Here is a 25,922-nt window from a genome sequence, read left to right on the forward strand (position 1 = left end):
TTAACAAGCCTAATGTCATGTTTATGCTTGGAAAAGGGCTTAAGAAATGTCCATGCAATGTGTAGGCCTGAATTGGTTCCTGATTGGACAAACTACAAAAGACGTTTCGGGGATGATTTAGATCATCGGATATAGACTGGATATTAGGTAAAATATAGTGACATGGAAAGTTTTATAAAAACAGTATGTAACAATTCATAAAATGGTATTTTTCTCAGTTTGTAAAAAAGATATGTCTGTATATATATATATGCATGCTTAAAATTTTTGGAAGGATGTACAATAGGATATTAACAGTGGTAAGCTCTGGATGGTGGGAATGGTGTATTTTCATTTTCTTATTTTTGTTTATTTATACATGGGCTGCTTTGTAATTATAAGAGGTTTTTAATTTAGTAAGGAGAAAGTTTATCAGTGTGTAAGTTTAAGTGTGTAAGTTTAACCAAAACCAAGGGAGTAAATGACGTCGCCCAGGGAAGAGTATGTGAAAAACAAGAAGGTGGCTGAGGAAACAGCTTTTAGCAACATCAAGATTTCAGAGAGAAGACTGGAAGGAGAGCTGGTCAGAGACTGAGGAGGAGCTGTGAGGGAACAGAAGAAGCAGGAAAGCCAGAGGAGAGTGCTCCCAGAAACAGGAATGGTGAGGTCCCAAACGCTGCAGACAGGTAAGCAGGATGAGGGTTAACACCAGGCCTCTGACCTCCCAGTGGGAAATACATGGAGACTTTTGCCCAGGAAGGGGTGAGGAACTAGAGGCTGCTCTTGTAAGAAGTTGGTAATGGAGGGAAGGAGAGACACAGGCTGTTGTGGAGGGGACAGGTGTGCCCATCTTTTCACAAGAAGAGCCATCGCCATTCAGGTTATGTTCTTTGTGAATGAAAACCCCTGGATCACTACCGGGGTATGCTGTGAGTGGTACCCCCCGGGAAGAAATGAAAAGGAGGACCCTAGGAAGCACGAGGAGGAACGAGTTATTTGGAAATGGAGAAGAGTTAAGCAATTTGCAGAAAGTCCCAGGGAATGGAGAGATTGGAAATCTAGGAGAAGGAAGGATCACTTGTGCCACTGGATCCAGGCTTATACAGAGGAGGGAATGAGGTGGAGAGCAGAGGAAGCAGGATGGAGTTTGGGGAGGACTGAGACAGGTGTCCTGTGAATCAGAGGGCAAGGGGCCAGCACCAGAATGTGCCAGTCACGCCTTCCATGGAAGCTGCCAGACTACAGTGATGATTAGCAATTATAAGTATACTTTGAAAGCAACTTTTCCAAGTGGCAGTGTGCTGCTTTGGGGATTACTGTAGAGCCATACGGGCAGCTCTGAGATCATGTGAACCTCGTACGTTACTGGGGAAGGGGGATGCCAACATGATGGGATTTAAGGGACAGCCAACGACCTGTCACCCCCAAAATATCTCCCAGGGGCTTTTCACAGTGATAAGCAATGGGATAACGTGAATAGATAATGCAAGGTGTTGTGTCAGTGGACGAGTTTGCAGACCATCTCTATTGTCATGTACCTTTCTTTGTACTTCAACGAATGCAAATCATGTATGTTTTGAACTTCAGTTTGACTTGCTTTCATGAACATTTACCAAATACCCACTGGGCAAAAATGGCACTGCCCTCAGTTCAGCCCAGGATGTTTCATTTGATCGAGAATCTATTTAGAGAAGGGGCTGGAACATTCTGGAGCTGTGCCTGCAATGAGAAAGATACAGCAGTTCTCTGTGTGCCGGAAACAGAGAACTGTCTCCCCAACCCCGCCAAAAAAAAAGCCCAATAGAAGAATGAAGGTGCCATGTTGACTGTGACAGTCCTCTTCACCCCGTCACTGAACGGAAGAGCCCCAGTGTCTTCTGTCTTTCTGTCCCATGGAGTCCTGCCTTGGTGCTGCCATCTGTTGCCTGTTGCCGGGGTCAGCAGGTCTCAGATGTGCACACAAGCCTCCAAACCGGGGCTTCGAGGAGACCGCAGCGGCCTTCTGCGAGACCAAGTGGCTGCTCAGGGTCGAGCAGCTCCTAGAGTATTAATTAGAGCCTGTATCCCAACTGCTTCACTTGCTGTGCCCTGCGGTTCTGGGACAAGCTATTGGTAGGCAGGTTTTTTTCTCTGGTGCCCGTTTCTAGACACTCATCTTCCCAATTTATCTTTCAAACAATACCTTGCCGCAGAGGAGTAGTATCCTCCATTCCTCTCACAGCTGTAGGAACTCTGAGGCTTTGTACAAATGTGTACAACGTGTGGAGATTCCAGCCAACATGAGAGTGGGAACGAACACAGCAAAGGGAGAGATTGCAGGGCGGTGCTGGGCTATTAATTACAGCTCAGTGGGGATGGGGAAGGAAACGGTAACTCAGAGAGGGGCTCCAGAACTAAAGCAAACAGGAAGGTTTTAATGAGAAAGTCCCGGAGAGGAAATGACTCAGTGGTTTGGAAAGAGTGGGCTATCCAAAGAGAGGGAAGGGAGCCAGTCCAAAGGGGGACCCTGAGGAGGGGCCAGACTGTTTTTGGTTCCCAAAACATAGAAACCAGCTTCATTCTTCACTCAGGGGTTTGAGGAGGGGAATCCTTGGGGTGGGAGCAGCTGTTGCTACAAGATTGAGAAACATATCTTGACTTTTTCGGGCAGGGAGACTGAGACCACATGGTGAAGAATCTGTTTGGAGAAAGGGCTGGAAGATTCTGGGGCTGTGCCTGCAATGAGGGATATACAACAGTTCTCCTTATGCCGGGAACAGAGAACATCCTCTTAAAAAAAAAAAAAAAGCCAGACAAAAGAAGAACTAAGGTGAAGAGTTTCCTGTGATCACGTTATGCTATGTGCATGCGCAGCAGAGAGGGAACACATTTTATATTTTCCAATTCAAAAATCAGGACGTGGCATTTTTTTTTTTTTTTTTTTTTTGAGACGGAGCCTCTCTCTGTCGCCCAGGCTGGAGTGCAATGGCCGGATTTCAGCTCACTGCAAGCTCCGCCTCCCGGGTTCACGCCAGTCTCCTGCCTCAGCCTCCCGAGTAGCTGGGACTACAGGCGCCCGCCACCACACCCGGCTAATTTTTTGTATTTTTAGTAGAGACGGGGTTTCACCGTGTTAGCCAGGATAGTCTCGATCTCCTGACCTCGTGATCCGCCCGTCTCAGCCTGCCAAAGTGCTGGGATTACAGGCTTGAGCCACCTCGCCGGGCCAGGACATGGCATTTAACAAAACATATTTTTTCCAGTTTCTGAATTTGTGTACGTGAAATACTTTAAAATGATATGAAATGAAATTATACTTTGTCACAAATTGAAGTAAATGAATTTATTACAATTATAACATTGCATGAAAGTGGAAGTGTCTTGGAAAATCCGGAATGAATGAACACTGTTTTCAACTGAAGCGTATCTGAGAAGAGCTGAGGAACAAAACTTTACAAATCACGAGTTTATTAGTTTCTTCTTGAATCAGTGGTTGAGGGAGAAAGAGAAAGGGGAGAACAAGCTCCCTTCTGAGAGGTGGGGTCGGGGAGAGAGAGGCCCTTGCAGTGTATTTGAGTGTAAAGGATGAGGAAGCTGGGACCTTGGGGAATTGACCGATTGATTTTCAACTGTCTACCTGTGTCTCAGGAGAACCTCAGTTTCCAGATCTGAAAAGTACTCACAGAATTGCTATGAGCTGATAATCCACTGGGTACCAGTGTCTGTCCCTGATGGCTCTTGCATGAATCTTTTCTTCCTTGACCCTATCTCAGGTGATGTATGCAAAGATGCTCCCACTTTTGAAAGGTGCCTTGTCACTGAAAACACCTTGCAATTTCGCTGGCATCTGGGGGTGGAACAGACATGGGCATTTTGGGCCTCCTTCAGAAGGGCAATGAGGCCAAGCCCCCTCACACGGGCCAAGCCAAGCTGCTGCTGATCAGTGCCCCTGTGCACCAGTAATGGGCTGGGCCTTTCGCTGGCTGGACAGGAAGCTCTAAACAGTCTGGGAGGAGAGAAGTGTGTGTTGAACTAGGCTAGAGCGAGAGCTTGGTAATTTTTGAAGAGTGAACATCAAGAGCAGTAAAGAGGGAAAAAATGTAAACACAAATGACCCGTGGAGCTCCCAGTACATTTTGTCTGCCCCGAGGAGCAGCCTTGGCAGGAAGACTGTGAGAACCTCAATCATGATCACGAGGACCTTCCCAGCCTTGGCTTATCCAGCAGCGGGCTCCTTCAGGGACTTAAAAGGGCATTTTATAAGCTACTCACCAGGGACCTCCTGCTAGGGGTAGGGCAGAGACTCTTGTCATTTCCACCGAAACCCAGCTTTCAATGCTGTCAATTCTGGGTACCCTGGCTTCTTCTAAAGAGGTCTCTGTCTTTTAAATTTTGTCACTTACACTACTTGCTTCAATGACTCTGAACTTGGCGTGCCGTTCTGTGGCTTTGCTGCTGTCTGAATCACATGTTTTGCCTGCATTACCAAGCAGGGCTTGGAGCCCAGTCTCGGGAGGAGGTGGCCAACGCTTCCCATTCCAGTTACCAAGGCTAGCTGGGGGCTCTTGCCATCGCCAGCACACTCTCTTCCTCAAGGTCTCTTTTCTCATTCTAAATTAGCCGTCAAAAAAGTTTCCAAGTGGGACCTTGGGAGGAGTTCAAGTCAATTCAAATTAATACATATTTGAGCACCTACTATGTGCCAGCCATGCTGTGGGATTCCAGGGTGAGTCAAACCTTAGTTTGTACTCCCCTAGGCTTTGCATGCCTAGAGAGGAAACAGTTCCAACAGGCTGGGAATGCAGGTTGACTGATGGAATGGAAACAGTTCGTTGTTCTCATATTCATTCAAAAAATGTTTATTGAGCACCCACCATGTGCCAGTACCTTGGAGCTATAGCAAAGGGCACAAATATGGGATCTGAGATCAGACAGAATTTAGTCAAAGCCTAGCCTTTGACATGAGTGTGTTCTTGGGCAAGTCCCCTAAACACACTGATCTCCAGATTTCTCATTTTTAAAATGTAAATCATAACAATTATATTAATATTAATAATACTATTTTGCAGCGTTCTTGTGAAATCAAGATGTAGGTATAATAGGCATGCAATAAATGTGGCTGATTGGTTGTTCTAAAATAGATGAACAACTGTGTATAATGGTTGAATATGCAAGTGGAGAGGTAAAAAGAAATAATTTTAGCTTTGCTGTGCATGACTCAATGCATGGGCATGGCAGAAGGAGAAATAAAGCTGCATACGGTCAGCCTTAGCATGTGCTGTTTCCACATGTGCAGATTCAGCCAATCTTGGAAAATTGGAAAATATTTGAAAACATTTAAATAACAATACAACAATAGAAAAATAGTACAACCTAAAAATAATGCAGTATAACAACTATTTGCATAGAATTTACATTGTATTAGGGATTATAAGTAATCTAGAGATTATTTGAAGTATACAGGAAGATATGTGTAGGTTATATGCAAATACTACGCCATTTTATATAAGGGACTTGAGCATCTGTGGAATTTGGCATCTGTGGGGGTCTTGGAGCTGATCCCCTTTGGATACTGAGGGACAACTCTACAGACAGGTGGCATTCTAGACCAGGGTATGCCTAAAGCAGTGTTCCTCAAGGGTCCAGGAATTTTCTAAGAGAATGATGTAATTTTTCATTTTGAAACTAGACTTTGATGATTATCTGATTTACATAGATGCATATACAGTTGACCCTTGAACCATACGGATTTGAACTGTGCAGGTTTATTTATATGTATATTTTCTTCTGCCTTGACCACCCCTGAGACAGAAAGACCAACACCTCCTTTCCTTCTCTTCCTCAGCGTACTCAGTTAGAAGATGACAAGGATGAAGACATTTATGATGATCCACTTCCACTTAATGAATAGTAAACATATTTTCTCTTCTTTATGATTTTTCTTATAAACATCTTCTTTTCTCTAGCTTACTTTATTGTAAGAATACAGTATATAATATATACAACATAAAAAATATGTGTTTATCGGCTGTTTATGTTATCAGTAAGGCAACAGTAGGCTATTAGTAGTTAAGATCTGGGGGAATCAAAAGTTATATGCAGATTTTCCACTGCATGTGGGTTGGTGCCTGTAACCCCCAAGTTGTTCAGTGGTCAACTGTATATACATACATATAAATATAATATATATGTACTTACAAGTTTATGTATTCTAAGTTATCTGAATGTCCAGTTTATAATCCAGGTACTGCATGATTTCAGCCTCTATGTATTTACATGTATATCACAATGTGTAATAAATTAATGCTAAGTAAAGCTATTTATTTTCAGAGCTAGTGAGGAATGAAGAAAGGTGGACTTAACACAAAAATGCGTTTGCACAGCAGGGTCCATTTTATACAAAGGAAGGTTTAAAAGTTGTTTGAATAGAGAGAAATTGAGAGATGAGAGAAGATGTTTGCATCAGGTACATGGTAATATAGATGGGCTGATTTCAAAAGCGCATGGGCTTGGAGAGTCAGTACCACAATGCATGTGAGTAGAGATTTCATTTTACGAAAACAACATTAGGTCACCTTTCATGAACGTTATTAATTACAATTTTACTGGTTTTGTGATTTTCAGTATTTAAAACATAAATATGTTAGTTGTATATAAACACTAAAGTAAAATGAGCTAATACCTGGTTTTATATTGTACAAATTTAAATAACATGTTTATAAATAAAAATAATGTAAGTCTAATCTAGGGATCCACTAGACCTCTCACAGGCAAGATATGTTCTTGGTTTAGGACAAGGCTGCTGCATTCCTTCCCGTGTGTAGAAGGAGAAAGTCTAGAAATGCTGCCATTTTCCAGAGGAGGGCCTGCATGAGCAGATTCCCGGGAACATTCCAGAGGTGAGGCTATCACAGAAGATCTTGGAAGGGTGCAAAGCAGCCTGTACTATTGAGGACAGACTCTGTTTCCTCAGCTTTCTCCCAGTTGAACCTCCTGACTCACAGAAACCTGACCTCCTGTTGCTTTTCTCTACTTTTTTAACCTACTTATTCCACAAGCTGCAGATGTACCACGTGCCAGCTGTTGTGCTAAGCCCCGGGATGCAGTAGAGGACAACATGGACATGGCCCCTGTCACCCAGGAGCTTATAGTGGAATGGACCATTGTATTCAACTTTAACTCTCAACTCTCACTTCCTGTTCTTTTCCACAAACCTAAGTGTTTAGAATCATACACCAAATTCCCGCCCAACTTTTGCAAGTAAACAAACTTCTTTTGATTTATTCAACCACATACCTAGAAGACAGCATGTCCCAGGTGTGTCAAGGACATTTTCTCCAGTCTTTTCCTTAGTGCTTGTCTGATTCTAGACTAGGTAGCTACAAAAAGCAAGGTCTTTGCAATTAGGGAGCTGTGGCAAGTTAGGTTGGTTCTTTGGAAGCAGAACCTGAGACAGGGCTTTGAGGACATGAGATGTACTGATTTATTCAAGAAAAACTTGTAATGGAGGAGGGGAAGCAGAAAGTGAAGGTGGAAGAGTGAAACAAGAATGTGTTCTCAAATGTGATCCCCAGAGGACTTTGGAGGGTAAATGATGTCACAGACGTTCTGCGGAGTGTGTGTGTATGTGTGTATATTGGAGGTGAGGGGTGACTGGGGGGATAACTTCCTAGCTAAGGCAGCTCCCAAGAGCTTTAAGGATAATTTCCGGAGAAGGGAGAATCTGTGAGCTGTCAGCTTATCACCCTGTAGGGTGAGCACACCAGCCTGATAAAGGGGATCTGAATGGGACACCAAATGAACCCACCACACTGAGGTTCAAGTGCAGGGTTTGTCTTCACAAGTTCATGAATTTTATATGAGATGACTGTGAAAATCACCTAGTGCCATAGCTGTCCCTCCCTTTCCCTTCAGGCACTACAATGAGAAGTTCTTGACAGACAAGCCGAATTAGGAAATCTACCTGATTTATACTTGTGGCTTGGCGAGAAGGTGAAATCTGTCACTGAAATCCGTTATACTTTATCCTTATTTCCTGCACCCCACTCCCAAACCACATAGAGGAATCCATCCTCCACCTTGCCCTGTGCTTACCCATGCTTGGGTCATTACTCCTAAAGGATTAGTTTCTTACCTGTCTAGAATTGATACCTCTCGGGCAGTGCTTCCCAAACTGTATTCCATTAAACTGTAGTTTAATGGGGTCAGGGAATAAGGGTTGCTGTAGAAAGAATAATTCACCTGCCACCAAAGTCCACATGTAATCTCTGAAACCCATGACTATGTTCAGTTACATGGCAAAAGCAACTTTGCAGAGGTGACTCAGGTTAGGGACCTTTGAGAAGGGGAGAGTAGCCTGGATTATCTAGGTGGGGTCAATCTAAACACATAAGTCCTTAAAAGCTGAAAATCTTTCCTGGTTGTGGTCAGAGGGAGATAAGACAGAAAGAAGGAGAGATTCAAAATATGAGAGGGATTTGACCTGCTATTGCTAGCTTTGCTGATGGAGGAAGGGGCCGTGAGCCAAGGAATGTGGGCAGCCTCCAGAGAAGCTGGGGAGAGCCCTCAGCTGACAGCCAGCAAGGAATGGAGCCCTCAGTCATGTAACGGCAAGGAACTGAATTCTCCCAACAACCTGAACTACAAACCGATCCTTCTCTTTGAGCCTCCAGAAAGGAACACAGCCCTGTGAATAACTTGAGTTTAGCCTAGTGAGACCTGTATGAGACTTCTGACCTCCAGAACTGTAAGATAAATTTGTGTAATTTAGCTGTTATGTTTGTGGTAATTTGTTGCAGCAGCAATAGAAAATTGATACAGGAGCTCTGCTCAGATGTGTCTGGGAAATGATGCTATAGAGCATATTGATAATCTTGTTATGGAATAGTCATAGTAAAAACAAAACCAGTAATAAAACGTTAATTGAATCAAGGAGCAGATAACTTGTTCACTATAAACAGAAAAGCTGACACTGCACTGATTCATAATTCTGTGTTCTGATAGTGTCACATGTTGTGTGCAAATAGAGGGCTGCCGCAGATTCGCAGCATCCAACTCCGTTGTCATAGTTACTCTTTGAAGAGAAAGATGCCCTGACAAAGACCAGATTGGCTATGGTACGTGGTGGGAAGGTACCCCGAGGTGGCCAGATGCCTCTACATGCATGTCAGAGATGCCTTCTGAAATCTGTATTCAGTCAGCTCTGTCCCAAATGGAAACATAGTCATTTGCATTTGGAAAAAGAGGAGTTGTTCTTCCATCCTAAGACACATGAAAACAAATACCAACAGAAGCAATGTTTTGAAATGGATTTTGCCCCCAGTTAAGCATTAACTACTCTTGGTAACTTCTCATGGTCATTTCCTACCCTTCTCCCACTCAGTCCTTCCTCACTGGCCACCATGGGCTTCTTGTTATTTTTTGAACATGCCAAGCTTATATCCCTCAGACTCTTCCTGCTCTTCCCTCAGCTTGGAATGCCCTTCTTCCAGATGTTTGCTTGTTTCACTCCCTCCCCTCATTCAGGTTTCTGCTCAAATGTTCCCATTTCAGCAAGGTCTTCCCTAGGCACTTTGTCTAAAATAGACATCCCTCTCCCTAATAGTGTCACTCCCCTTACCTAACTTTATGGAGCTTCTGTGTTTATTTGAGCCGTTGTTTTCTGTCTCCCCACCAGACTGTAACCTGCATGAAGGCAGGCACCTGGTCTCTTGCTCACTGCTATTACAGCCCCAATTTCTGGCAAATGTTAAGTGTCCAGTAAGCATTTGTTGAAACTATGAAGGAACTACGTGGAGTCTTTGTCCTCTGCTGCCTGGTCACCCCTCTTGTATTCAGATGCGAGCTACTTTGCCAACCCAATTTCTTCACCAAATCCAGGTTCTTCCCCTGGCCCAATGTAATTGGTATGGCAGATTGCATTTTTCAAAGATGATCACCACAATCTTATATCCCATACCACATGACCTTCTTACAAATTAATGTTAATGCCTCTCCACTTAAGAAGAATATCGGTGTTCCCTCTTGCATGGGTGCTGACCTGTGTTGGTGGGACTGTGCTGTGACACTATGTAACTTCTAAGGGTAGATCACAAAAGGCTATATAGCATTTGTCCCATTTTCTCAGGTCTCTTCCTCTGGGAACACAGCTCCCATGCTGCGGGGAAGTCCAGGCCATATGGAGAGGCCGTACGTAGGTGTCCTGACAGACAGTCAAGCGGAGGTCCCAGCTGACAGCCAGCACCTATTTTAATGTATGTGAGAAGGTCTTTGAGATGACTTCAGGCCCATGCATTATCTGACTGTCATTCAGGAGACACCCCAGTGAGAACCACCTAGCTGAGGCCAATCAACCGCTCAACTCCAGAAATGGTAATACAATGATGGCTTTTGTTTTAAACCACTAAGTTTAAGTGTGGCTTGTTATGCAGGAATAAATAACTGAAACAGATGGGATATGGAGTTGGCTATTAAAATATCTAACATCTAGCCTCCATTCTGTGCCACTCATATTCTTCAGTCCCTGGACAGCCCAAGGACCCAGTTCCAAATTTCCCAAACCATAGCAAACATGGGGCCATCTCTTCTAGCCTTTATCCCAGGGTGACTTAATGAAAATTGACCATCCTTGGGAATTGTGTCTATAAAAAATACATATATATTTTGAGATTTTCCTATGATCACAATTTAGAATTTGCCTAGAGTCAGTCGCTCTTAAGATTAATAAGTCATACAGGACAGCTGGGTTAATGAGCCTCACTCCACTGTCAGTCTTCTCAGCCCAGCCCCATGCCAGTCCCTGGTGGCAATTCCTTTTCCAGGCAGTCCTTACCATCCATAAAGCCAGAATCTGTACCTTTCCAGTCAAACTCACCTCGGCAGCTGTAACAACCTATCATAAGGCTGCTTGGTTGTTCTTACCCACCAGTTCTTCCTCAAGAGTTGGGGCAAACCTAGAAGCCCCTCTCCCTCACTGGATTATTGCTGGGGCCAATCTAGGAGGGCTTCTTAGGGAGTCAGCATCATTGCTGACTGGGAGCTGGATAGCAAACCTATGGTCACAGCTCTTCAAATGCAGTTAACTATCAAGTCTGGAGAATAAGCTGGAAATTGAAATATATGCAAAAAATATAGTGTGTGTCTATAGCTGGGGGGAAGAAAACAAGGATACTGGATGGGAGGATGTACAGAATTGGTCAGTACACAGTGTTTAAGATCATAAGACCTGGTCTTAGGTGGGCCTGGGTTTGAATTCTGACTCCACTACTTACAAGCAGTGTGCCTTTGGGCAAGTCCCTGACCCTCTCTAAGACCCAACTGCCTTATCTGTGAGTAGAACTAGTAATAGAGACTCCCCCATAGGAGGTTGTATGGCAGAAACAAATATGCATATCAAAGCAAGCACTGAAAACTGGCACAAGGAAGGTCCTCAGTAAATGGGAGCCCTTGTTTTTCGCTGAGGTGGGTCAAGAAGGCTCTCCTGAGGGTAGGTTAAGGCTGCAGGAATCTGGACAATGATCTTGGAGCTGGAGTGGAGAACACTGAAGTGGATAAGGCCATCACTTTGCCTTGGGGCTGCTGGATAGGAGCCCTGGGCTTTTGTATTCCCTTGCCCTTCCCCCCAAACCCCCAGAGCCACCTCCACCTCCTCCACAGCTGCCATCCTCGGGTTACTTTTGAGCAGCTGAATGTGTGGGCTCCTGGGACTAACACCCTGGGAAAACTCCACCTCCCTTCTCTCCCATATCTCATTTGAAGGTTGACTGAAGGGCCAACTCGCAACACTTAACGTAAAAAACAGAAAATCCACTTAATGCCCTTGGTTTCCCACGAACTAGTGATGGAGCAGTCGCATTTGCACGAAACAGCATGTGCTAAAATAGGCAGTTTGAAATATTCCTGGCAGATGGCGCTAAATATAGATGCAATGACAGCTTGGCCCTACAGAACAGCTCTTCTCCTCAGCATTAAGAATGTGCTGGAGCCAAGAAGCTTCTCTCCGAGCTTTTCTTTTCCAGAAGATTGTGGCAACAGCCCCAGGATCTCACTGTGCGAGGAAACTGCTAAGATTTAGAGAAGGGAGGTACCTCCGAGGGTGAACACCAGCATCATGCTGAGAGCTTCCCAAATCCCATGAGGGCCAAAATGAAAAATAAAAAGGATGCAAATATGAAGGGCCAATGAACTGGATTCTATCTATTGGCCCTTTTGAAGGATCAAATCCTCTCTTGAGAGGTCTCTTACATGAGCAAAAATCTGCTGAATTTTACCGCTGGAAACAGTATAGCACAATAGTTAAGGGCAGATGATTCGGCAGGGAGTCCGAGTGCTTAGATTTCAGATCTGGGTTTTCCCCTCACTAGCTGTATGAGCTTGGTCAAGCTACTTAACATTTTGGTGCCTCAGTTTTTCCATCTGCAGAATAGGGATAATAATAGTATATACTTAATGTGAAGATTATATAACACAATCTGTGTAAAGCCATGCATAGTATAATGTGAAGATTATATAACACAATCTGTGTAAAGCCATACACAATCTGTGTAAAGCCATGATCAGAATAACCATTGCATGGGTAGGAGCTATTTTACTTAAAGGACTAGAAAGGAGAGACAGAGGTATCCAAAGAAAGGGGAGAGAGAGGTATCCAAAATGACTGAAGGATTTTAAGGCTAAGAGGAATAATCTGGATAAACATCTTAAAGACCTAGAGGATTCTCTCTTAAACCTTAATGACAGTCTGCCAGTCTGTGGCAAGTGCAGAGTGCAGGGCCTAGAAGGTGGCCTTGTGCTCTGACTCTGTCCGCGTTACATGTCATGCTCCTTTGCAGCTATGCCTCGGCTTCCTTCTATCCAATTTTGTTCTCTCCAGATTCTTTAGTTAGAATTTCTGAGTGTTTATTTTATGCTTTGTATGGTGCTAGGACCATGCCCTAAAGACTAAGAGAAATGTTGGCTTTTATTTTATTTTATTTATTTATTTATTTATTTATTTATTTATTTATTTATTTGAGACAGAGTCTCACTTTGTTGCCCACACTGGAGTGCAGTAGTACAACTTCGGCTGACTGCAACCTCCACCTCCTGGATTCAAGTGATTCTTGTGCCTCAGCCTCCCTAGTAGCTGGGGCTACAGGTATGTGCCACCACACCCAGCTAATTTTTGTATTTTTAGTAGAGACGGGGTTTCGACATGTTGGTCAGCCTAGTCTCGAACTCCTGGCCTCAAGTGATCTGCCCACCTTAACCTCCCAAAGTGCTGGGATTGCAGGCATGAGCCACCGTGCCCGGCCAGATTTTGGCTTTTAAACCATTTGTGCAGAACTAGAATACTCTTGACAACCTGAGTCCTACTCCTGGAGTCAAAGGAATCCTTTCTAGACAGTTTTTCAGTAGGGGATTGTGGTATAGGCAACCTCTGTAGGAGAATTACAGAACTATGTTCAGGGCTCTGGCTTCATAAATGACAGGTCAGTGCATGGTGTCATGGTATAGATTTACCTAGATTCTTACATCCTGTATTAAAGTAAGCTAACTGCTTTACAAAAAAACACCCCAGCATTTCAGAGGCTCAACATAGTAAAAGTGTATTTCTCTCTCAAGCAAAGTCTATTGGCACTGAGATGGGGAGGAGATGGGGTGGGGTGCCTCTGCTCCATACAGTTATTCGAAGACCCAGGCTGACAGAGGCCCTGCCATTTCAACTTGTGGCTTCCAGGGTTTCCTGGGAGGCATCATCCAGTAGCAAATGGAGAAGGCACATTGAGAACCACAATGGGAAGATTTTATAGGTCAAATCTAGAAGTGGCAGACATCACTTCCACTCACATTCCATTGGCTAGCACTTAGTCACATGACCACAAGTGATGCAAAGAAGGCTGGAAAGTATTCTTTCTGTATGTGCCCAAGAAGGAGAGGCGAAACAAGAATTTGGATAAGCTAGTACTCTTTGATACACTTCTTGAAGTGTTAATTCAAAAGCAAGTGACATTTTGAAAAGACATTTTGAAGAAATTCCAGAACTTTTTTCAAATTTCCTGTGCTGTTTTCACTCAGTCTTTGAGTTGGACTTGCTAAATAGTTGCTTCTATCTATAGACATCTCTTCCTGTAAAGTCTTGTAATCAAAGCACATCATAGCTTCCCTACAATGGGACTTTGGTTGATCTGTTTCTTACAGCCTAAGTTTCCTTGTGAATGCCATGGTGAACGAGTGCCTTCTTTTAAGAAGAAAGCAATAATTCTTTAAAAGAGAGCTTGTTTCCCCCTGGTGCAAGACTCAGAGTTTTGCATTTTGCATCATTGCTGAAGTCTTAGTAGGAAACTGCTATGAATATTCCTCGAATACTGTTTGAACCTTTGTATCAACAGGCTGCAAAAGAGCCTAGTAGACAAAGAAAAAAGAGAGAAAAGAACACTTTCATTTATAAGAGAACTACTCTTATAATGACACAGTAAAGCTTTCCAGAGTTTTAAGTAGGAACCACCAGATGCTTTTCTCATTCTTACTAAAATAAGTTATATGCATAAATATAATAACATTGGAATTTTTATAGCATTCTCTTACCTTTATGACCATTTTTAAGGACATTAAAAATGTCTGCAATATAATCGAAGTAAATTATACTGCTAGGTCTTTAAAACCCTAACAAAATATTGTATTACAGTCAAAAATTGCAATAATATTGTTGAGCGTATAGTCAACTACTATAGTAAGAGACAAATGTTATACAATGGAATATATACTCTACCCTGTGTATGCTTCTGACACCTCTTATACTTTATCACATTTGTTTTTTCACTAAATGTTTTCATGTAGACCAATAGTTCCAAAATCTTGTTGTGCATCAGAATCACATGGAAAGCTTGCTATAAATAGATTTCTGAAACCCACCCTGGATCTACTGAATACAAAGAGTGGGATGGGGTCATATGTATTTTTAACAAGTTTGCCATATGATTTCAAGGCACACCTAAACTTGAGAACCATGCCTCATGCGTCTTAACATTTCCAGTGTCTGGCATACAGTAGGTACTTAATATATGTTTGATGGATGAATGAAAGAATGTATGAATCAAATAAAATAGCACTCTTACAAATAAATTCGTTATTGAGACTAAAGCGTTAAAATAAAAATTCAGGACGGGCGCAGTGGCTCATGCCTGTAATCCCAGCACTTTGGGAGGCCGAGGCGGGTGGATCACGAGGTCAGGAGATCCAGACCATCCTGGCTAACACGGTGAAACCCTGTCTCTACTAAAAATACAAAAAAAAAAAAATAGCCGGGCGTGGTGGCGGGTGCTTGTAGTCCCCGCTACTCAAGAGACTGAGGCAGGAGAATCGTGTAAACCCGGGAGGCGGAGCTTGCAGTGAGCCGAGATCGTGCCACTGCACTCCAGCCTGGGCGACAGAGTGAAACTCCGTCTCAAAACAAACAAACAAAAATTTGTTGGTTATTTACTGCCACAAATATTGAAGACTGGCTGGGCAGAGTGGCTCGTGCTTGTAATCCCAGCACTTTGGCAAGCCAGTGCTAGAGGATGGCTTGAGGCCAGGAGTTCACAGCCTCGGCGGCAAAGTGAGACCTCATCTCTACAAAATTTTTTTTTTTTTTAATGAGCCAGGCATAGTGGCATGCACCTGTAATCCCAGCTACTCAGTAGGTTGAGGTGGGAGGATCACTTGAGTCCAGGAGTTCAGAACTTCAGTGAGCCATGATTATTCCACTGCACTCCAGCCTGGGTAACAGAAAAAGACTCTTCTCTCTTAAAAAGAAAAAATTAAACACAAAAATAAATAATTTCATCATGGGAGAGCTGTAATAATAAATTCAGTTTATTTGTACAGTGCTATTGCCATGTTTCACTGACATTATTCAAATTGCCACTAGAATGCCAAAAGGTCACAGATGGATTCTGGAGTCATTGAGAGAGTATGTCACACTTGCAGGGTGCACGAGGATTGAGGTAAAGTAATTTTTTAAAAAGATTGAGTCTGCCACCCAGGCTGGAGGGCAATGGCATGATCATATTTCACTGTAGTCTTGAACTCCTGGACTCAAGCCATCCTCTTGCCTCAGCCTCCTGAGTAGCTGGGACTACAGGGAGGCACCATCATGTCCAGCTAATTTTTAAAAAACTTTTTTAGAGATGAGGTCTCCCTATGTTGCCCAGACTGGTCTTGAGGACTCCTGGCCTCAAGCAATCTCTTACCTCATCCTCCCGAGTACCTGGGATTATAGGTGCAAGCCACCATGCCCAATTCTGGGGTGAAATTATTTTGATGAAAACACAGCATCTTTATTTTCCTTCCTTCCTTCCTTCCTTCCTTCCTTCCTNCAAAGTGCTGGGATTACAGGCGTGAGCCACCCCGCCCGGCTTGCTTGCTTGCTTGCTTGCTTTCTTTCTTTCTTTCTTTCTTTCTTTCTTTCTTTCTTTCTTTCTTTCTTTCTTTCTTTCTTTCTTTCTCTCGCTCTCTTTCTTTCTCTTTTTCTTTCATTTGTCCTTCCTTCCTTTCTTCCTTTCTTTCTCTCTCTCTCTCTCTTTCTCTCTTTCTTTCTTTCTTTCTTTCTTTTTTTTTTTTTTGAGACGGAGTGTTGCTCTGTCGCCCAGGCTGGAGTGCAGTGGCGTGATCTCGGCTCACTGCAAGCTCCGCCTCCCGGGTTCACGCCATTCTCCTGCCTCAGCCTCCCGAGTAGCTGGGACTACAGGCGCCCACAACCGCGCCCGGCTAATTTTTTGTATTTTTAGTAGAGACGGGGTTTCACCGTGGTCTCGATCTCCTGACCTTGTGATCCGCCCGCCTCGGCCTCCCAAAGTGCTGGGATTACAGGCGTGAGCCACCCCGCCCGGCTTGCTTGCTTGCTTGCTTGCTTGCTTGCTTTCTTTCTTTCTTTCTTTCTTTCTTTCTTTCTTTCTTTCTTTCTTTCTTTCTTTCTTTCTCTCGCTCTCTTTCTTTCTTTCTCTCGCTCTCTTTCTTTCTCTTTTTCTTTCATTTGTCCTTCCTTCCTTTCTTCCTTTCTTTCTCTCTCTCTCTTTCTCTCTTTCTTTCTTTCTCTCTCTCTCTCTCTCTCTCTTTCTTTCTTTCTTTCTTTCTTTCTTTCTTTCTTTCTTTCTTTCTTTCCTTCTTTCTTTCTCTTAGACAGTGTCTTGCTCTGTCACCTAGGCTGGAGTGTAGTGGTGTGATCATAGCTCACTGCAGCTTCAAACTCCTGTGCTCAAGCGAACCTTCCACCTCAGCTTCCCAGGTATCTGGGACACAAGCAGACACCACCATGCCTGGCTGATTTTATAGAGATAGGGTCTAACTATGTTGCCCAAGCTGGTCTTGAACTTCTGGCCTTAAGGTGTCCCCCCCACCTCAGCCTCCCAAAGTGCTGGAATTATAGGTGTGAGCCACTGCACCCAGCGCAGAGTCTTATTAACACAAAAGTTTTCATGTTACCAAGTGTTCTAAGTACCTCTGCATGAGAACTATTTATCTGGTGTCAACAATTGCAGGATCATTCACATCATGAGAATTTATTATTAAGTGATAAGTGCTTTACCAGTAGTGAGACTCCCCCAAAGCAAGGACAATTGCAAGTTTTCAGAAAGATGACACATACCTTCCTGAATACAATATTCTCGTAGTTTTCCTCCTACCTTTCTGGATGCTCCTTCTCTGCCTTTTCAGGCTCATCATCTTCTACTCAGCCATTAAACATCACTATTCCTCAAAGTTTTCGCCTAGATGCTATCCCCTTATAGAAAGCGTGACCCATCTCCCAGCTTTAATGATCATAGATTTATTCATGGTGCCCAAACTGGTTTCTCCAGCCCAGACCTCTCCGCTGAGTTCCAGTTGGTTATACAGACCATATAAGAAAAGTTTGTAAAACTTGGGCCTAACTTTCATGAGTAAAAGAAAAACATCAGTCAATCTTTTCTTTCATTTTTAATTGATTAAGCATATAGATTATGTAAAGTAACTGATATGCCAGATACATGAAAAGTATCTTGCTATCATATGTCAAGCACTCAATAATAAATAGTGCATGCTGGTTTTTTCTGAAGTTGTTGTATATTACAGCCCTCCAAAGCAGGATATGCATTAAATTTCAAAGCTACACCAAGATATGTATCTTAAGCAGATAATATCAATCATGCTAAAATGGACCAATACTTGGCTGGGGTCCCGAGCACCAAATCCTGGACCAGCCACCTATGGCAACTTGTCTCAGGTTCAGGAGGAAAAAGTAAAGATGCAAGGGAAAACATTTTTGTGTATTGCTCTGAAGTTTTAACCCATCCTTTCCTTCTCCACTTGTGAATTAATACCTACTAAGATGTACAGGGTCACCTGATGCCTTTACCTGGAGAAGGCAGCCAAATAGTCTGGATCAAAATCAAGCACAGTGGCATATTTCCTCGATCCCTATATCCAGTTCTGGTCTTGAGGTGCCTACCACTTTGATAACTAGAAAATGCAAAGAGCAAGGAGGCCAAGTATGGTGGCTCATGCCTGTAATCCCAGCACTTTGGGAGGATGAAGTAGGAGGATCACTTGAGTTCAGCAGCTCAAGACCAGCCTGGGCAACAGAGTTAGACCCCATCTCTAAAAAAAAATAATAATAATTAAAAAAAAAGAAAACGGAAAAGGTTAGCTGGGCAAGGTGGTGCATGCCTGTAGCCTCAGTTACTCAGGAGGCTGAGATGGGAGGACAGCTTGACAGCTTGAGCCCATGAGGTTGAGACCAAAATAAAATAAAAATGCAAGGAGAGATAAATCCAAACAAAAAACATGAGGAGAAAGGGGAAGTTTCTCCCTGTGGCCAAAAGCAGTAGCAGTAGTTACCCCATTTTATCTCCTGACCTTTGCCCTGAATTTCTCAGGATTCCACTGGTATTGACCCATTTCAGATTATTCCAGGTAGTGGGATGAGGAGTCTCGCACTCACCCGAGAAACTAGAGGGTGCCATTTGTTTGGTGATGAGTGTATGCATTCAAAAACATTATAGTTTTTAGTGACAAGGATGTGTCAGGCACTGTTCTTGGTGCCAGGCATTCGTCAGATAAAAACTGCCTGACAGTATGGGACCTTTATATTCTAGTATATAAATAAAATATATACTAAGTCTGTTGAAGATAAATCCTATGGGAAAAAGTAAAGTAGGCATGGTAGATAAGGAGTGCCAAGCAATTTCAATAACCAGAGCAAGAAATGACACAGCTCAAAAATGGTGGATGGAGATTTTTATACTCCGCTCTCAATAATTGATAGAACAACTAGACAGAAAAGCAGCAAGGATATAGAAGACTTGAACTTACCACTTGACCTCACTGATATTTATGAAACATTTCACTCAAGGACACCAGAATAGACATTATTTTCAAGCATACATAGAACATTCTCCAGAATAGACCATATGCTAGGGCATAAAACAAGTTTCAATAAATTTTAAATGTTTGAAATAATCAAAAGCATATTCTTCAAAAACAATGCAATTAAATTAGACATCAACAGAAGGAAGTTTGAGGAATCACAAAATACTTGAAAATTAACAAAACACTTTTATCTAAACTATTTGTCAAATAAAACGGTAGGAAAATGCTTAAATTTTTGAGCTAAACAAAAATAAATACTCAACATATGAAAAATTGTAGGATACAGCTACAGCAGTGAGTAGAGTTCAGGAAATATAGAGTTATACATGCCTACATTAGGACATGTATAACCTAAACATCCACCATAGGAAACTAGAAATAGAGAAGCTAACTAAACCCAAAGCGAGCAGAAGAAAGGAAATAATAAAGACAAAACTAGAAAACAATGAGATAGAAAGGAGAAAAATAATAGAGAAAAATCTACAAAACCAAAAGGTGATTCCTTGAAAAAAATAAACAAAATTGACAAATCTTTAGCTAGACTGATCAAAAAAATAAAAGAAGACACAAATTACCAATATCAGGAAAAAAAAGTGGGACAATCACTACCAACCTTAAAAGGATTATAGGTGAATATTATGAACAACTTTGTACCAACAAATTAGACAATTTACATGAAATGGACACATTTATAGAAAGACACAAATTACCTAAACTGACTCAAGAAAAGATAGAAAATATCAATAGATGTATAGCAAGCAAAGACATTGAACTGGTAATTTAAAATCTTTCCACAAAGAAATACTCCAAATGACTTCAATGGTGAATTCTAACAAATATTTAAAAAATAAATAATTACAATACTTCACACTTTTAGAAAAGAGTAAAAGGAAACACTTCAAAATACATTATATGAACCCAGTATTACCCTGATACAACAAAGACATCTCAAGAAAAGAAAACCACAAACTGACACCCATTGTGAACATAGATGCAAAAATCCTTAAAATTTTAAGAAGCTGAATCTAGAAAGATATAAAAAGAATTCTATGCCATCACTAAGTGGAATTTATGCAAAGAATTCAAGTTGTTTAGTATTCAAAAATCAATTAGTGTAATATACCATACTGATGGAATTAAGAAAACCTACATAATCATCTCAATAGATGTAGAAAAAGCATTTTAAAAATCCAGCACCCATCAGTGATAAAAAAAAACTATCAACAAAACAGGAACACAAGGGAACTTCTTTAACTTGATAAAGGGAATCTATAAACAAACTATAGCAAATATCATACTTAATAATAAGAGATTGAGTGTTTTCTTGCTAAAATTGGGAATTAGGCAAAGTTATCTACTCTTGTTCCTTTTACTAAACATTTTACCAAAATTTCAGCCAATGTAATAAGAGAAGAAAAAAAAATTTAAGTTATTCTAATTGGAATGGAAGAAGTAAAACTACCTTTATTCACAGGCAACATAATCTCGTACGTAAAAAAGAAATCCTAATAAATCCACACATTTAAAGAATCTACTAACACTAATAAATTTAGCAAGGCTGCAGGATACAGGATCAATCTACAAAAATCATTTGTATTTCATATACTGTTGATCCTTGAACAACACAGATTTCTATGAGGGTTCACTTTTACATGGATTTTCTTCTGTCTCTGTCACCCTTGAGACAGTGAGACCAACTCCTCCTCTTCCTATTCCTCCTCAGCATACTCATGAAAATGACAAGAATAAAGACTTTTATGATGATTAACTTATTTAATGAATAGTAAATATATTTTTCTCTTCCTTTTTATTTTCTTAGTAACATTTTATTTTCTGTAGCTTACTTTCTTGTAAGAATACAGTATCTAACACATTTAACATAAAATATGTGTTAATCAACTGTTTATGTCAGTAAGGCTCTAGTCAACAGTGAGCTGTTAGTAGTTATGTTTTAAGGGAATCAAAAGTTATATGCCAATTTTTGAATGTACAGGGGTTGGCGCCCCAACCCCTTGTGTTGTTCAAGGGTCAATCGTTTTAGCGAAGAAACAACCAAAAATGAAATTAAGAATATTTCATAGCATCAAAAAGAATAAAATACTTAGAAATCAATTTAACAAAAGAAATACAAGGACAGGATTTGTACAATGAAAACCAGGAAACATTTCTAAATATGTGGAGTTATATCTCATGTTATAAATTGGGGATTCAATCTTTTTAAGATACCAATTCTCCCCAGAATGAAGTATAGATTCAACACAATCCCTATAAAATTTCTAGCAGAGCAATTTCTTTGGTAGACATTGATAAACTCATTCTAAAATGCATATGAAAATGCAAAGAACCTAGAATAGCCGTAATAATCTTGAAAAAAGAACAAAGCTGGAGAACTTACACTCCCCAATTTCCAAGTTATAATAAAGGTACAATAATCGAGACAATATAGCATTGGGATAGGATAGGTACATAGATCAATAGAATAGAATTGAGAGTCCAGAAATAAAATCTTCCACACTTATGGTCAATTGATTTTTGACAAATGTTAAGGCAATTCAATTCGAGAAAGAACAGTCTTTTCAACTAATTGTTCTGAGACAATTGGATATTCATGTGCAAAACATAAAGAAAAAAGAATATAGTATACACAAAAATTAACTCAAAATGGATCATTGACTTAATGTCTAAGTAAAATTATAAAACTTTTAGAAGAAAACGGGAAAAACAGTGACATTGATTAGGGAAATAATACTTAGATATGACAACAAAAGCATAATCCACAAAAGAAAAAACTTAAACAAAATTAAAAAGTTTTTGCTCTTCTAAAATACATCATTAGATAATGAAAGAGCAAGGCAAAAACTGGGAGAAAAGTTTATGAATCATACATCTGATAAAGGAATTTGTATCCAGAATACATAAATAACTAATATAACTCAATAACAAGAAGACAAGCAGCCTAATTTAAAAATGGCCAAAGGGTTGGTGGCTCATGCTCATGGTGGCTCATGCCTGTAATGCCAGTGCTGTGGGAGGTCAAGGTGGGAGGATCGCTTGAGGCCTGAAGTTTGAGACCAGCCTACACAACATAGCAAGACCCTATCTCAAAAAAAATTTTTTTAATTACCTGGGTATGGTGGCAGGCACCTGTAGTCCTAGTGGCTCAGGAGATTGAGGTGAGAGATTGTTTGAGCCTAGCAGTTCAAGGTTTCAGTGAGCTATGATCACATCACTGCAATCCAGCCTGGTCAACAGAGTGAGACTGTCTCAAAAAAAAAAAAAAAAAAAAAAAACCCACGAAAACAAAAGAATGGCCAAAAATGTTGAATAGACATTTCTCCAAATTAAATACAGAAATAACTAATAAACACATGAAAAAATGCTCACATCACTAGTCATTACGGAAATAAAATTCAAAACCAAACTAAGATACTACTACACTCTACTAGAATGACAATAATTAAAAGACAGATGATAATCAGTACTGGTGAGGATGTGGAGAAATTAGAACTCTCATACGTGTAGGAATGGAAAATGGTAGAGCCACTTTGGAAAATAGTGTGGCAGCTTCTCATAAAGTTAAACACATATTTATTATACAACCCAGCAATTCCACATGTAGATATTTACACAAGAGAAATACAAATTTATTTCCACACAAAGACTTATGTATTAATGGTCATATTATCCCCAAACTGAAAACAATCCAGGTGTCCATCAACTGATGAAAGAATAAATAAAATATACTATATCCATGAAACTGAGTACTATTCAAACGATGAAAAGTAGCAAACTATTGATATATGCTACAACATAGATAAATCTTAAAAACATTATTCTAGGCCAGGCGAGGTGGTTCATGCCTGTAATCCCAGCACTTTGGGAGGCTGAGGCAGGCGGATCACAAGGTCAGGAGATCAAGAGCATCCTGGCTAACATGGTGAAAACCATCTCTACTAAAAATACAAAAAATTAGCCTGGTGTCGTGGCACGCACCTGTAATCCCAGCTACTCAGGAGGCTAAGGCAGGAAAATCTGTTGAACCCAGGAGGCAGAGGTTGCAGTGAGCTGAGATCTCACTACTGCATTCCAACTTGGGCGACAGAGCGAGACTCCCTCTCAAAACAAAAAAAACATTATTCGAGGTGAGAGAAGCCACATACAAAAACATACATACAGGTTGAGTATCCTTAAACCAAAATGCCTGCAACTAGAAGTGTTTCAGATTTCAGATTTTTTTTTCAGATTTTGGAACATGTGCATATATAAAATGAGCTATCTTGGGGATGGGACCCAAGTTTAAACACAAAATTCATTATGTTTCGTATGCACCTTATACACATAGCTTAAAGGTACATTGAATCATCAGACAGCACAGGTGTCAGTATCTCAGCCACCCATATGGACAATCTGTGGTTGGTTGGCATCACCACATTTCCTGACTCTAAATGTAAATGCTACCAATAAGCAATCATGTTCCTATACTTACTCACACATAAGTACTTAAAGTAAAAAAAATTATTTATCTTTAATACCATACAAAAACATGTGTTCCGGGTAACTAAGCAGCACAGTAGCATCACCAGAATCCCTGTATCAGCTGTCAGACAACAGCAGCAATGAACAACAAGCTTTCAGTCTCCACCTGCAGTGTTGTGTTCTCACTAAAAGGTTACTGTACTCTGTATGGGGTTTGTTTTTAAAGGTGAGAAAAAACATCAGAAGCAATTGAAGGACCAGAAAATGGGTCCCCTAGCAATGAGGAGGTGTTCTGCTGGATAGGTTTTTAAAACGTTTTCTCGAGTCATCTGCCTCATTAACAGTGTTTTTTGTCTTAAAAATCTCTGGCTCAAGCCTGTAATCCCAGCACTTTGGGAGGCCGAGACGGGCGGATCACGAGGTCAGGAGATCGAGACCATCCTGGCTAACACGGTGAAACCCCGTCTCTACTAAAAAATACAAAAAAAAAACTAGCCGGGCGAGGTGGCGGGCGCCTGTAGTCCCAGCTACTCCGGAGGCTGAGGCAGGAGAATGGCGGGAACCCAGGAGGCGGAGCTTGCAGTGAGCTGAGATCCGGCCACAGCACTCCAGCCTGGGCGACAGAGCCAGACTCCGTCTCAAAAAAAAAAAAAAAAAAAAAAAAAAAAAAAATCTCTTTTTATAAACTGACATGATTTCTTGTTCCATTGCAAATCCACACTGCCCTAGTCCTTCAATAAACCCATCACACATTTTCACCATGTCCTCTACAGACATTTTTTATGCAGTGTTAATGATGTCATCTTCATTGTCATTATTATCGCCATCACCTCAATTCAGAACCATTTCAGCTATTTCAGGATCAATCAGTGAATGGACAACTCGAGGCTTATTATCAATGTTAAAACATCTTCAATATCTACTTCTTCCAACTTACTGACAGCCTCTGAAGATATATGTTTTGCATATGTAAGGCGGTCAGACATCTTTTTTTTCTCACTTGACAAATGGAATCCTTCAAAGTTACCACCTGGTTCATCATCACTACTGAACATCATTGCAGGCCAGAGGTTGTGCCAAAAATGTACAACTGTGTCTTTAGTCACTGGGTTCCAAGCACTGGCAACAGCACACACAGCATCCTTTGTGCTGAACTTCTTTTGGAAAGCTTCCATACTCACACCTCTGTTCACTGCTGCCAGCATGCTGTTCCAAAGAAATGTTTATATATTTACTTTTCATTGATCTAAGGATACACGATCAACGAAATATGTCACATTTGGGGGAAAGTCCATGGCATAAACACTATTTTGATGAGAATGTCAGCTGGAGGATGAGCAGAACAGTTGTCAAGGAATAACAAAAGCTTCCAGTTATCATCCAGTCCAACTTCCTTAGAGTGAGCTAGAGCTACTGGTACAAAATATTTTGAAACCAATCAGAAAAGATGTTCCTGGGGATGCATGCCTCTTTGTTAGCATAATAATGGACTGGTAAGAAACTCACTTCTTGAAAACAGTGAGGATGTAAGCTTTTGACTATCACAGCAAGTTTATACTAATACGTGCCTGCCGCATTAGCACATCCCAGTAGCTATTCTGTTCTTGGCATCCTTAATTCTTATAAGGGGCATCTCATAAGTCATAGTCAGTGTCTTTCTGGGGCAATAACACCAAAAGAGTGGTGTTTCATCAGCATTATAGACTTGTTCTGGTGTCTGATTTTAATCAGTGATGACTTTGGCAAACTTGTCAATAAATTTTTCCATTGCTTCATGATCAGCAGATGCTTTATCACCACAAATCTTTAAAAATTTAATGCCAATGCCATGTCTTTCCTTAAATTTCTGCAACCAGCTTGTTGAATATTCACAGTTCCCTTCCATTTTCAGTTCATCCTGATAGATCTTTGCTTTCTTCACTGTCAGCATACTATTTAGTGGCATGTTTTCATTGCAACGCTGGTGGATCCACTCCTTCAATACACAATCGAGATCTTCATTTTAAGCTTTATGCAGTGTTTTCCTATTTTTAAGCAAATTCTGCTCATCACTCTGAGCATAAAAATTCCACAGTTTATCCTTGTTTTTTTTTTTTTTTTTTTTTTTTTTTTTTTTTTTTTTT

This window comes from Theropithecus gelada, chromosome 1 (genome assembly GCF_003255815.1).
Source record: "Theropithecus gelada isolate Dixy chromosome 1, Tgel_1.0, whole genome shotgun sequence".
Classification (NCBI taxonomy): domain Eukaryota; kingdom Metazoa; phylum Chordata; class Mammalia; order Primates; family Cercopithecidae; genus Theropithecus; species Theropithecus gelada.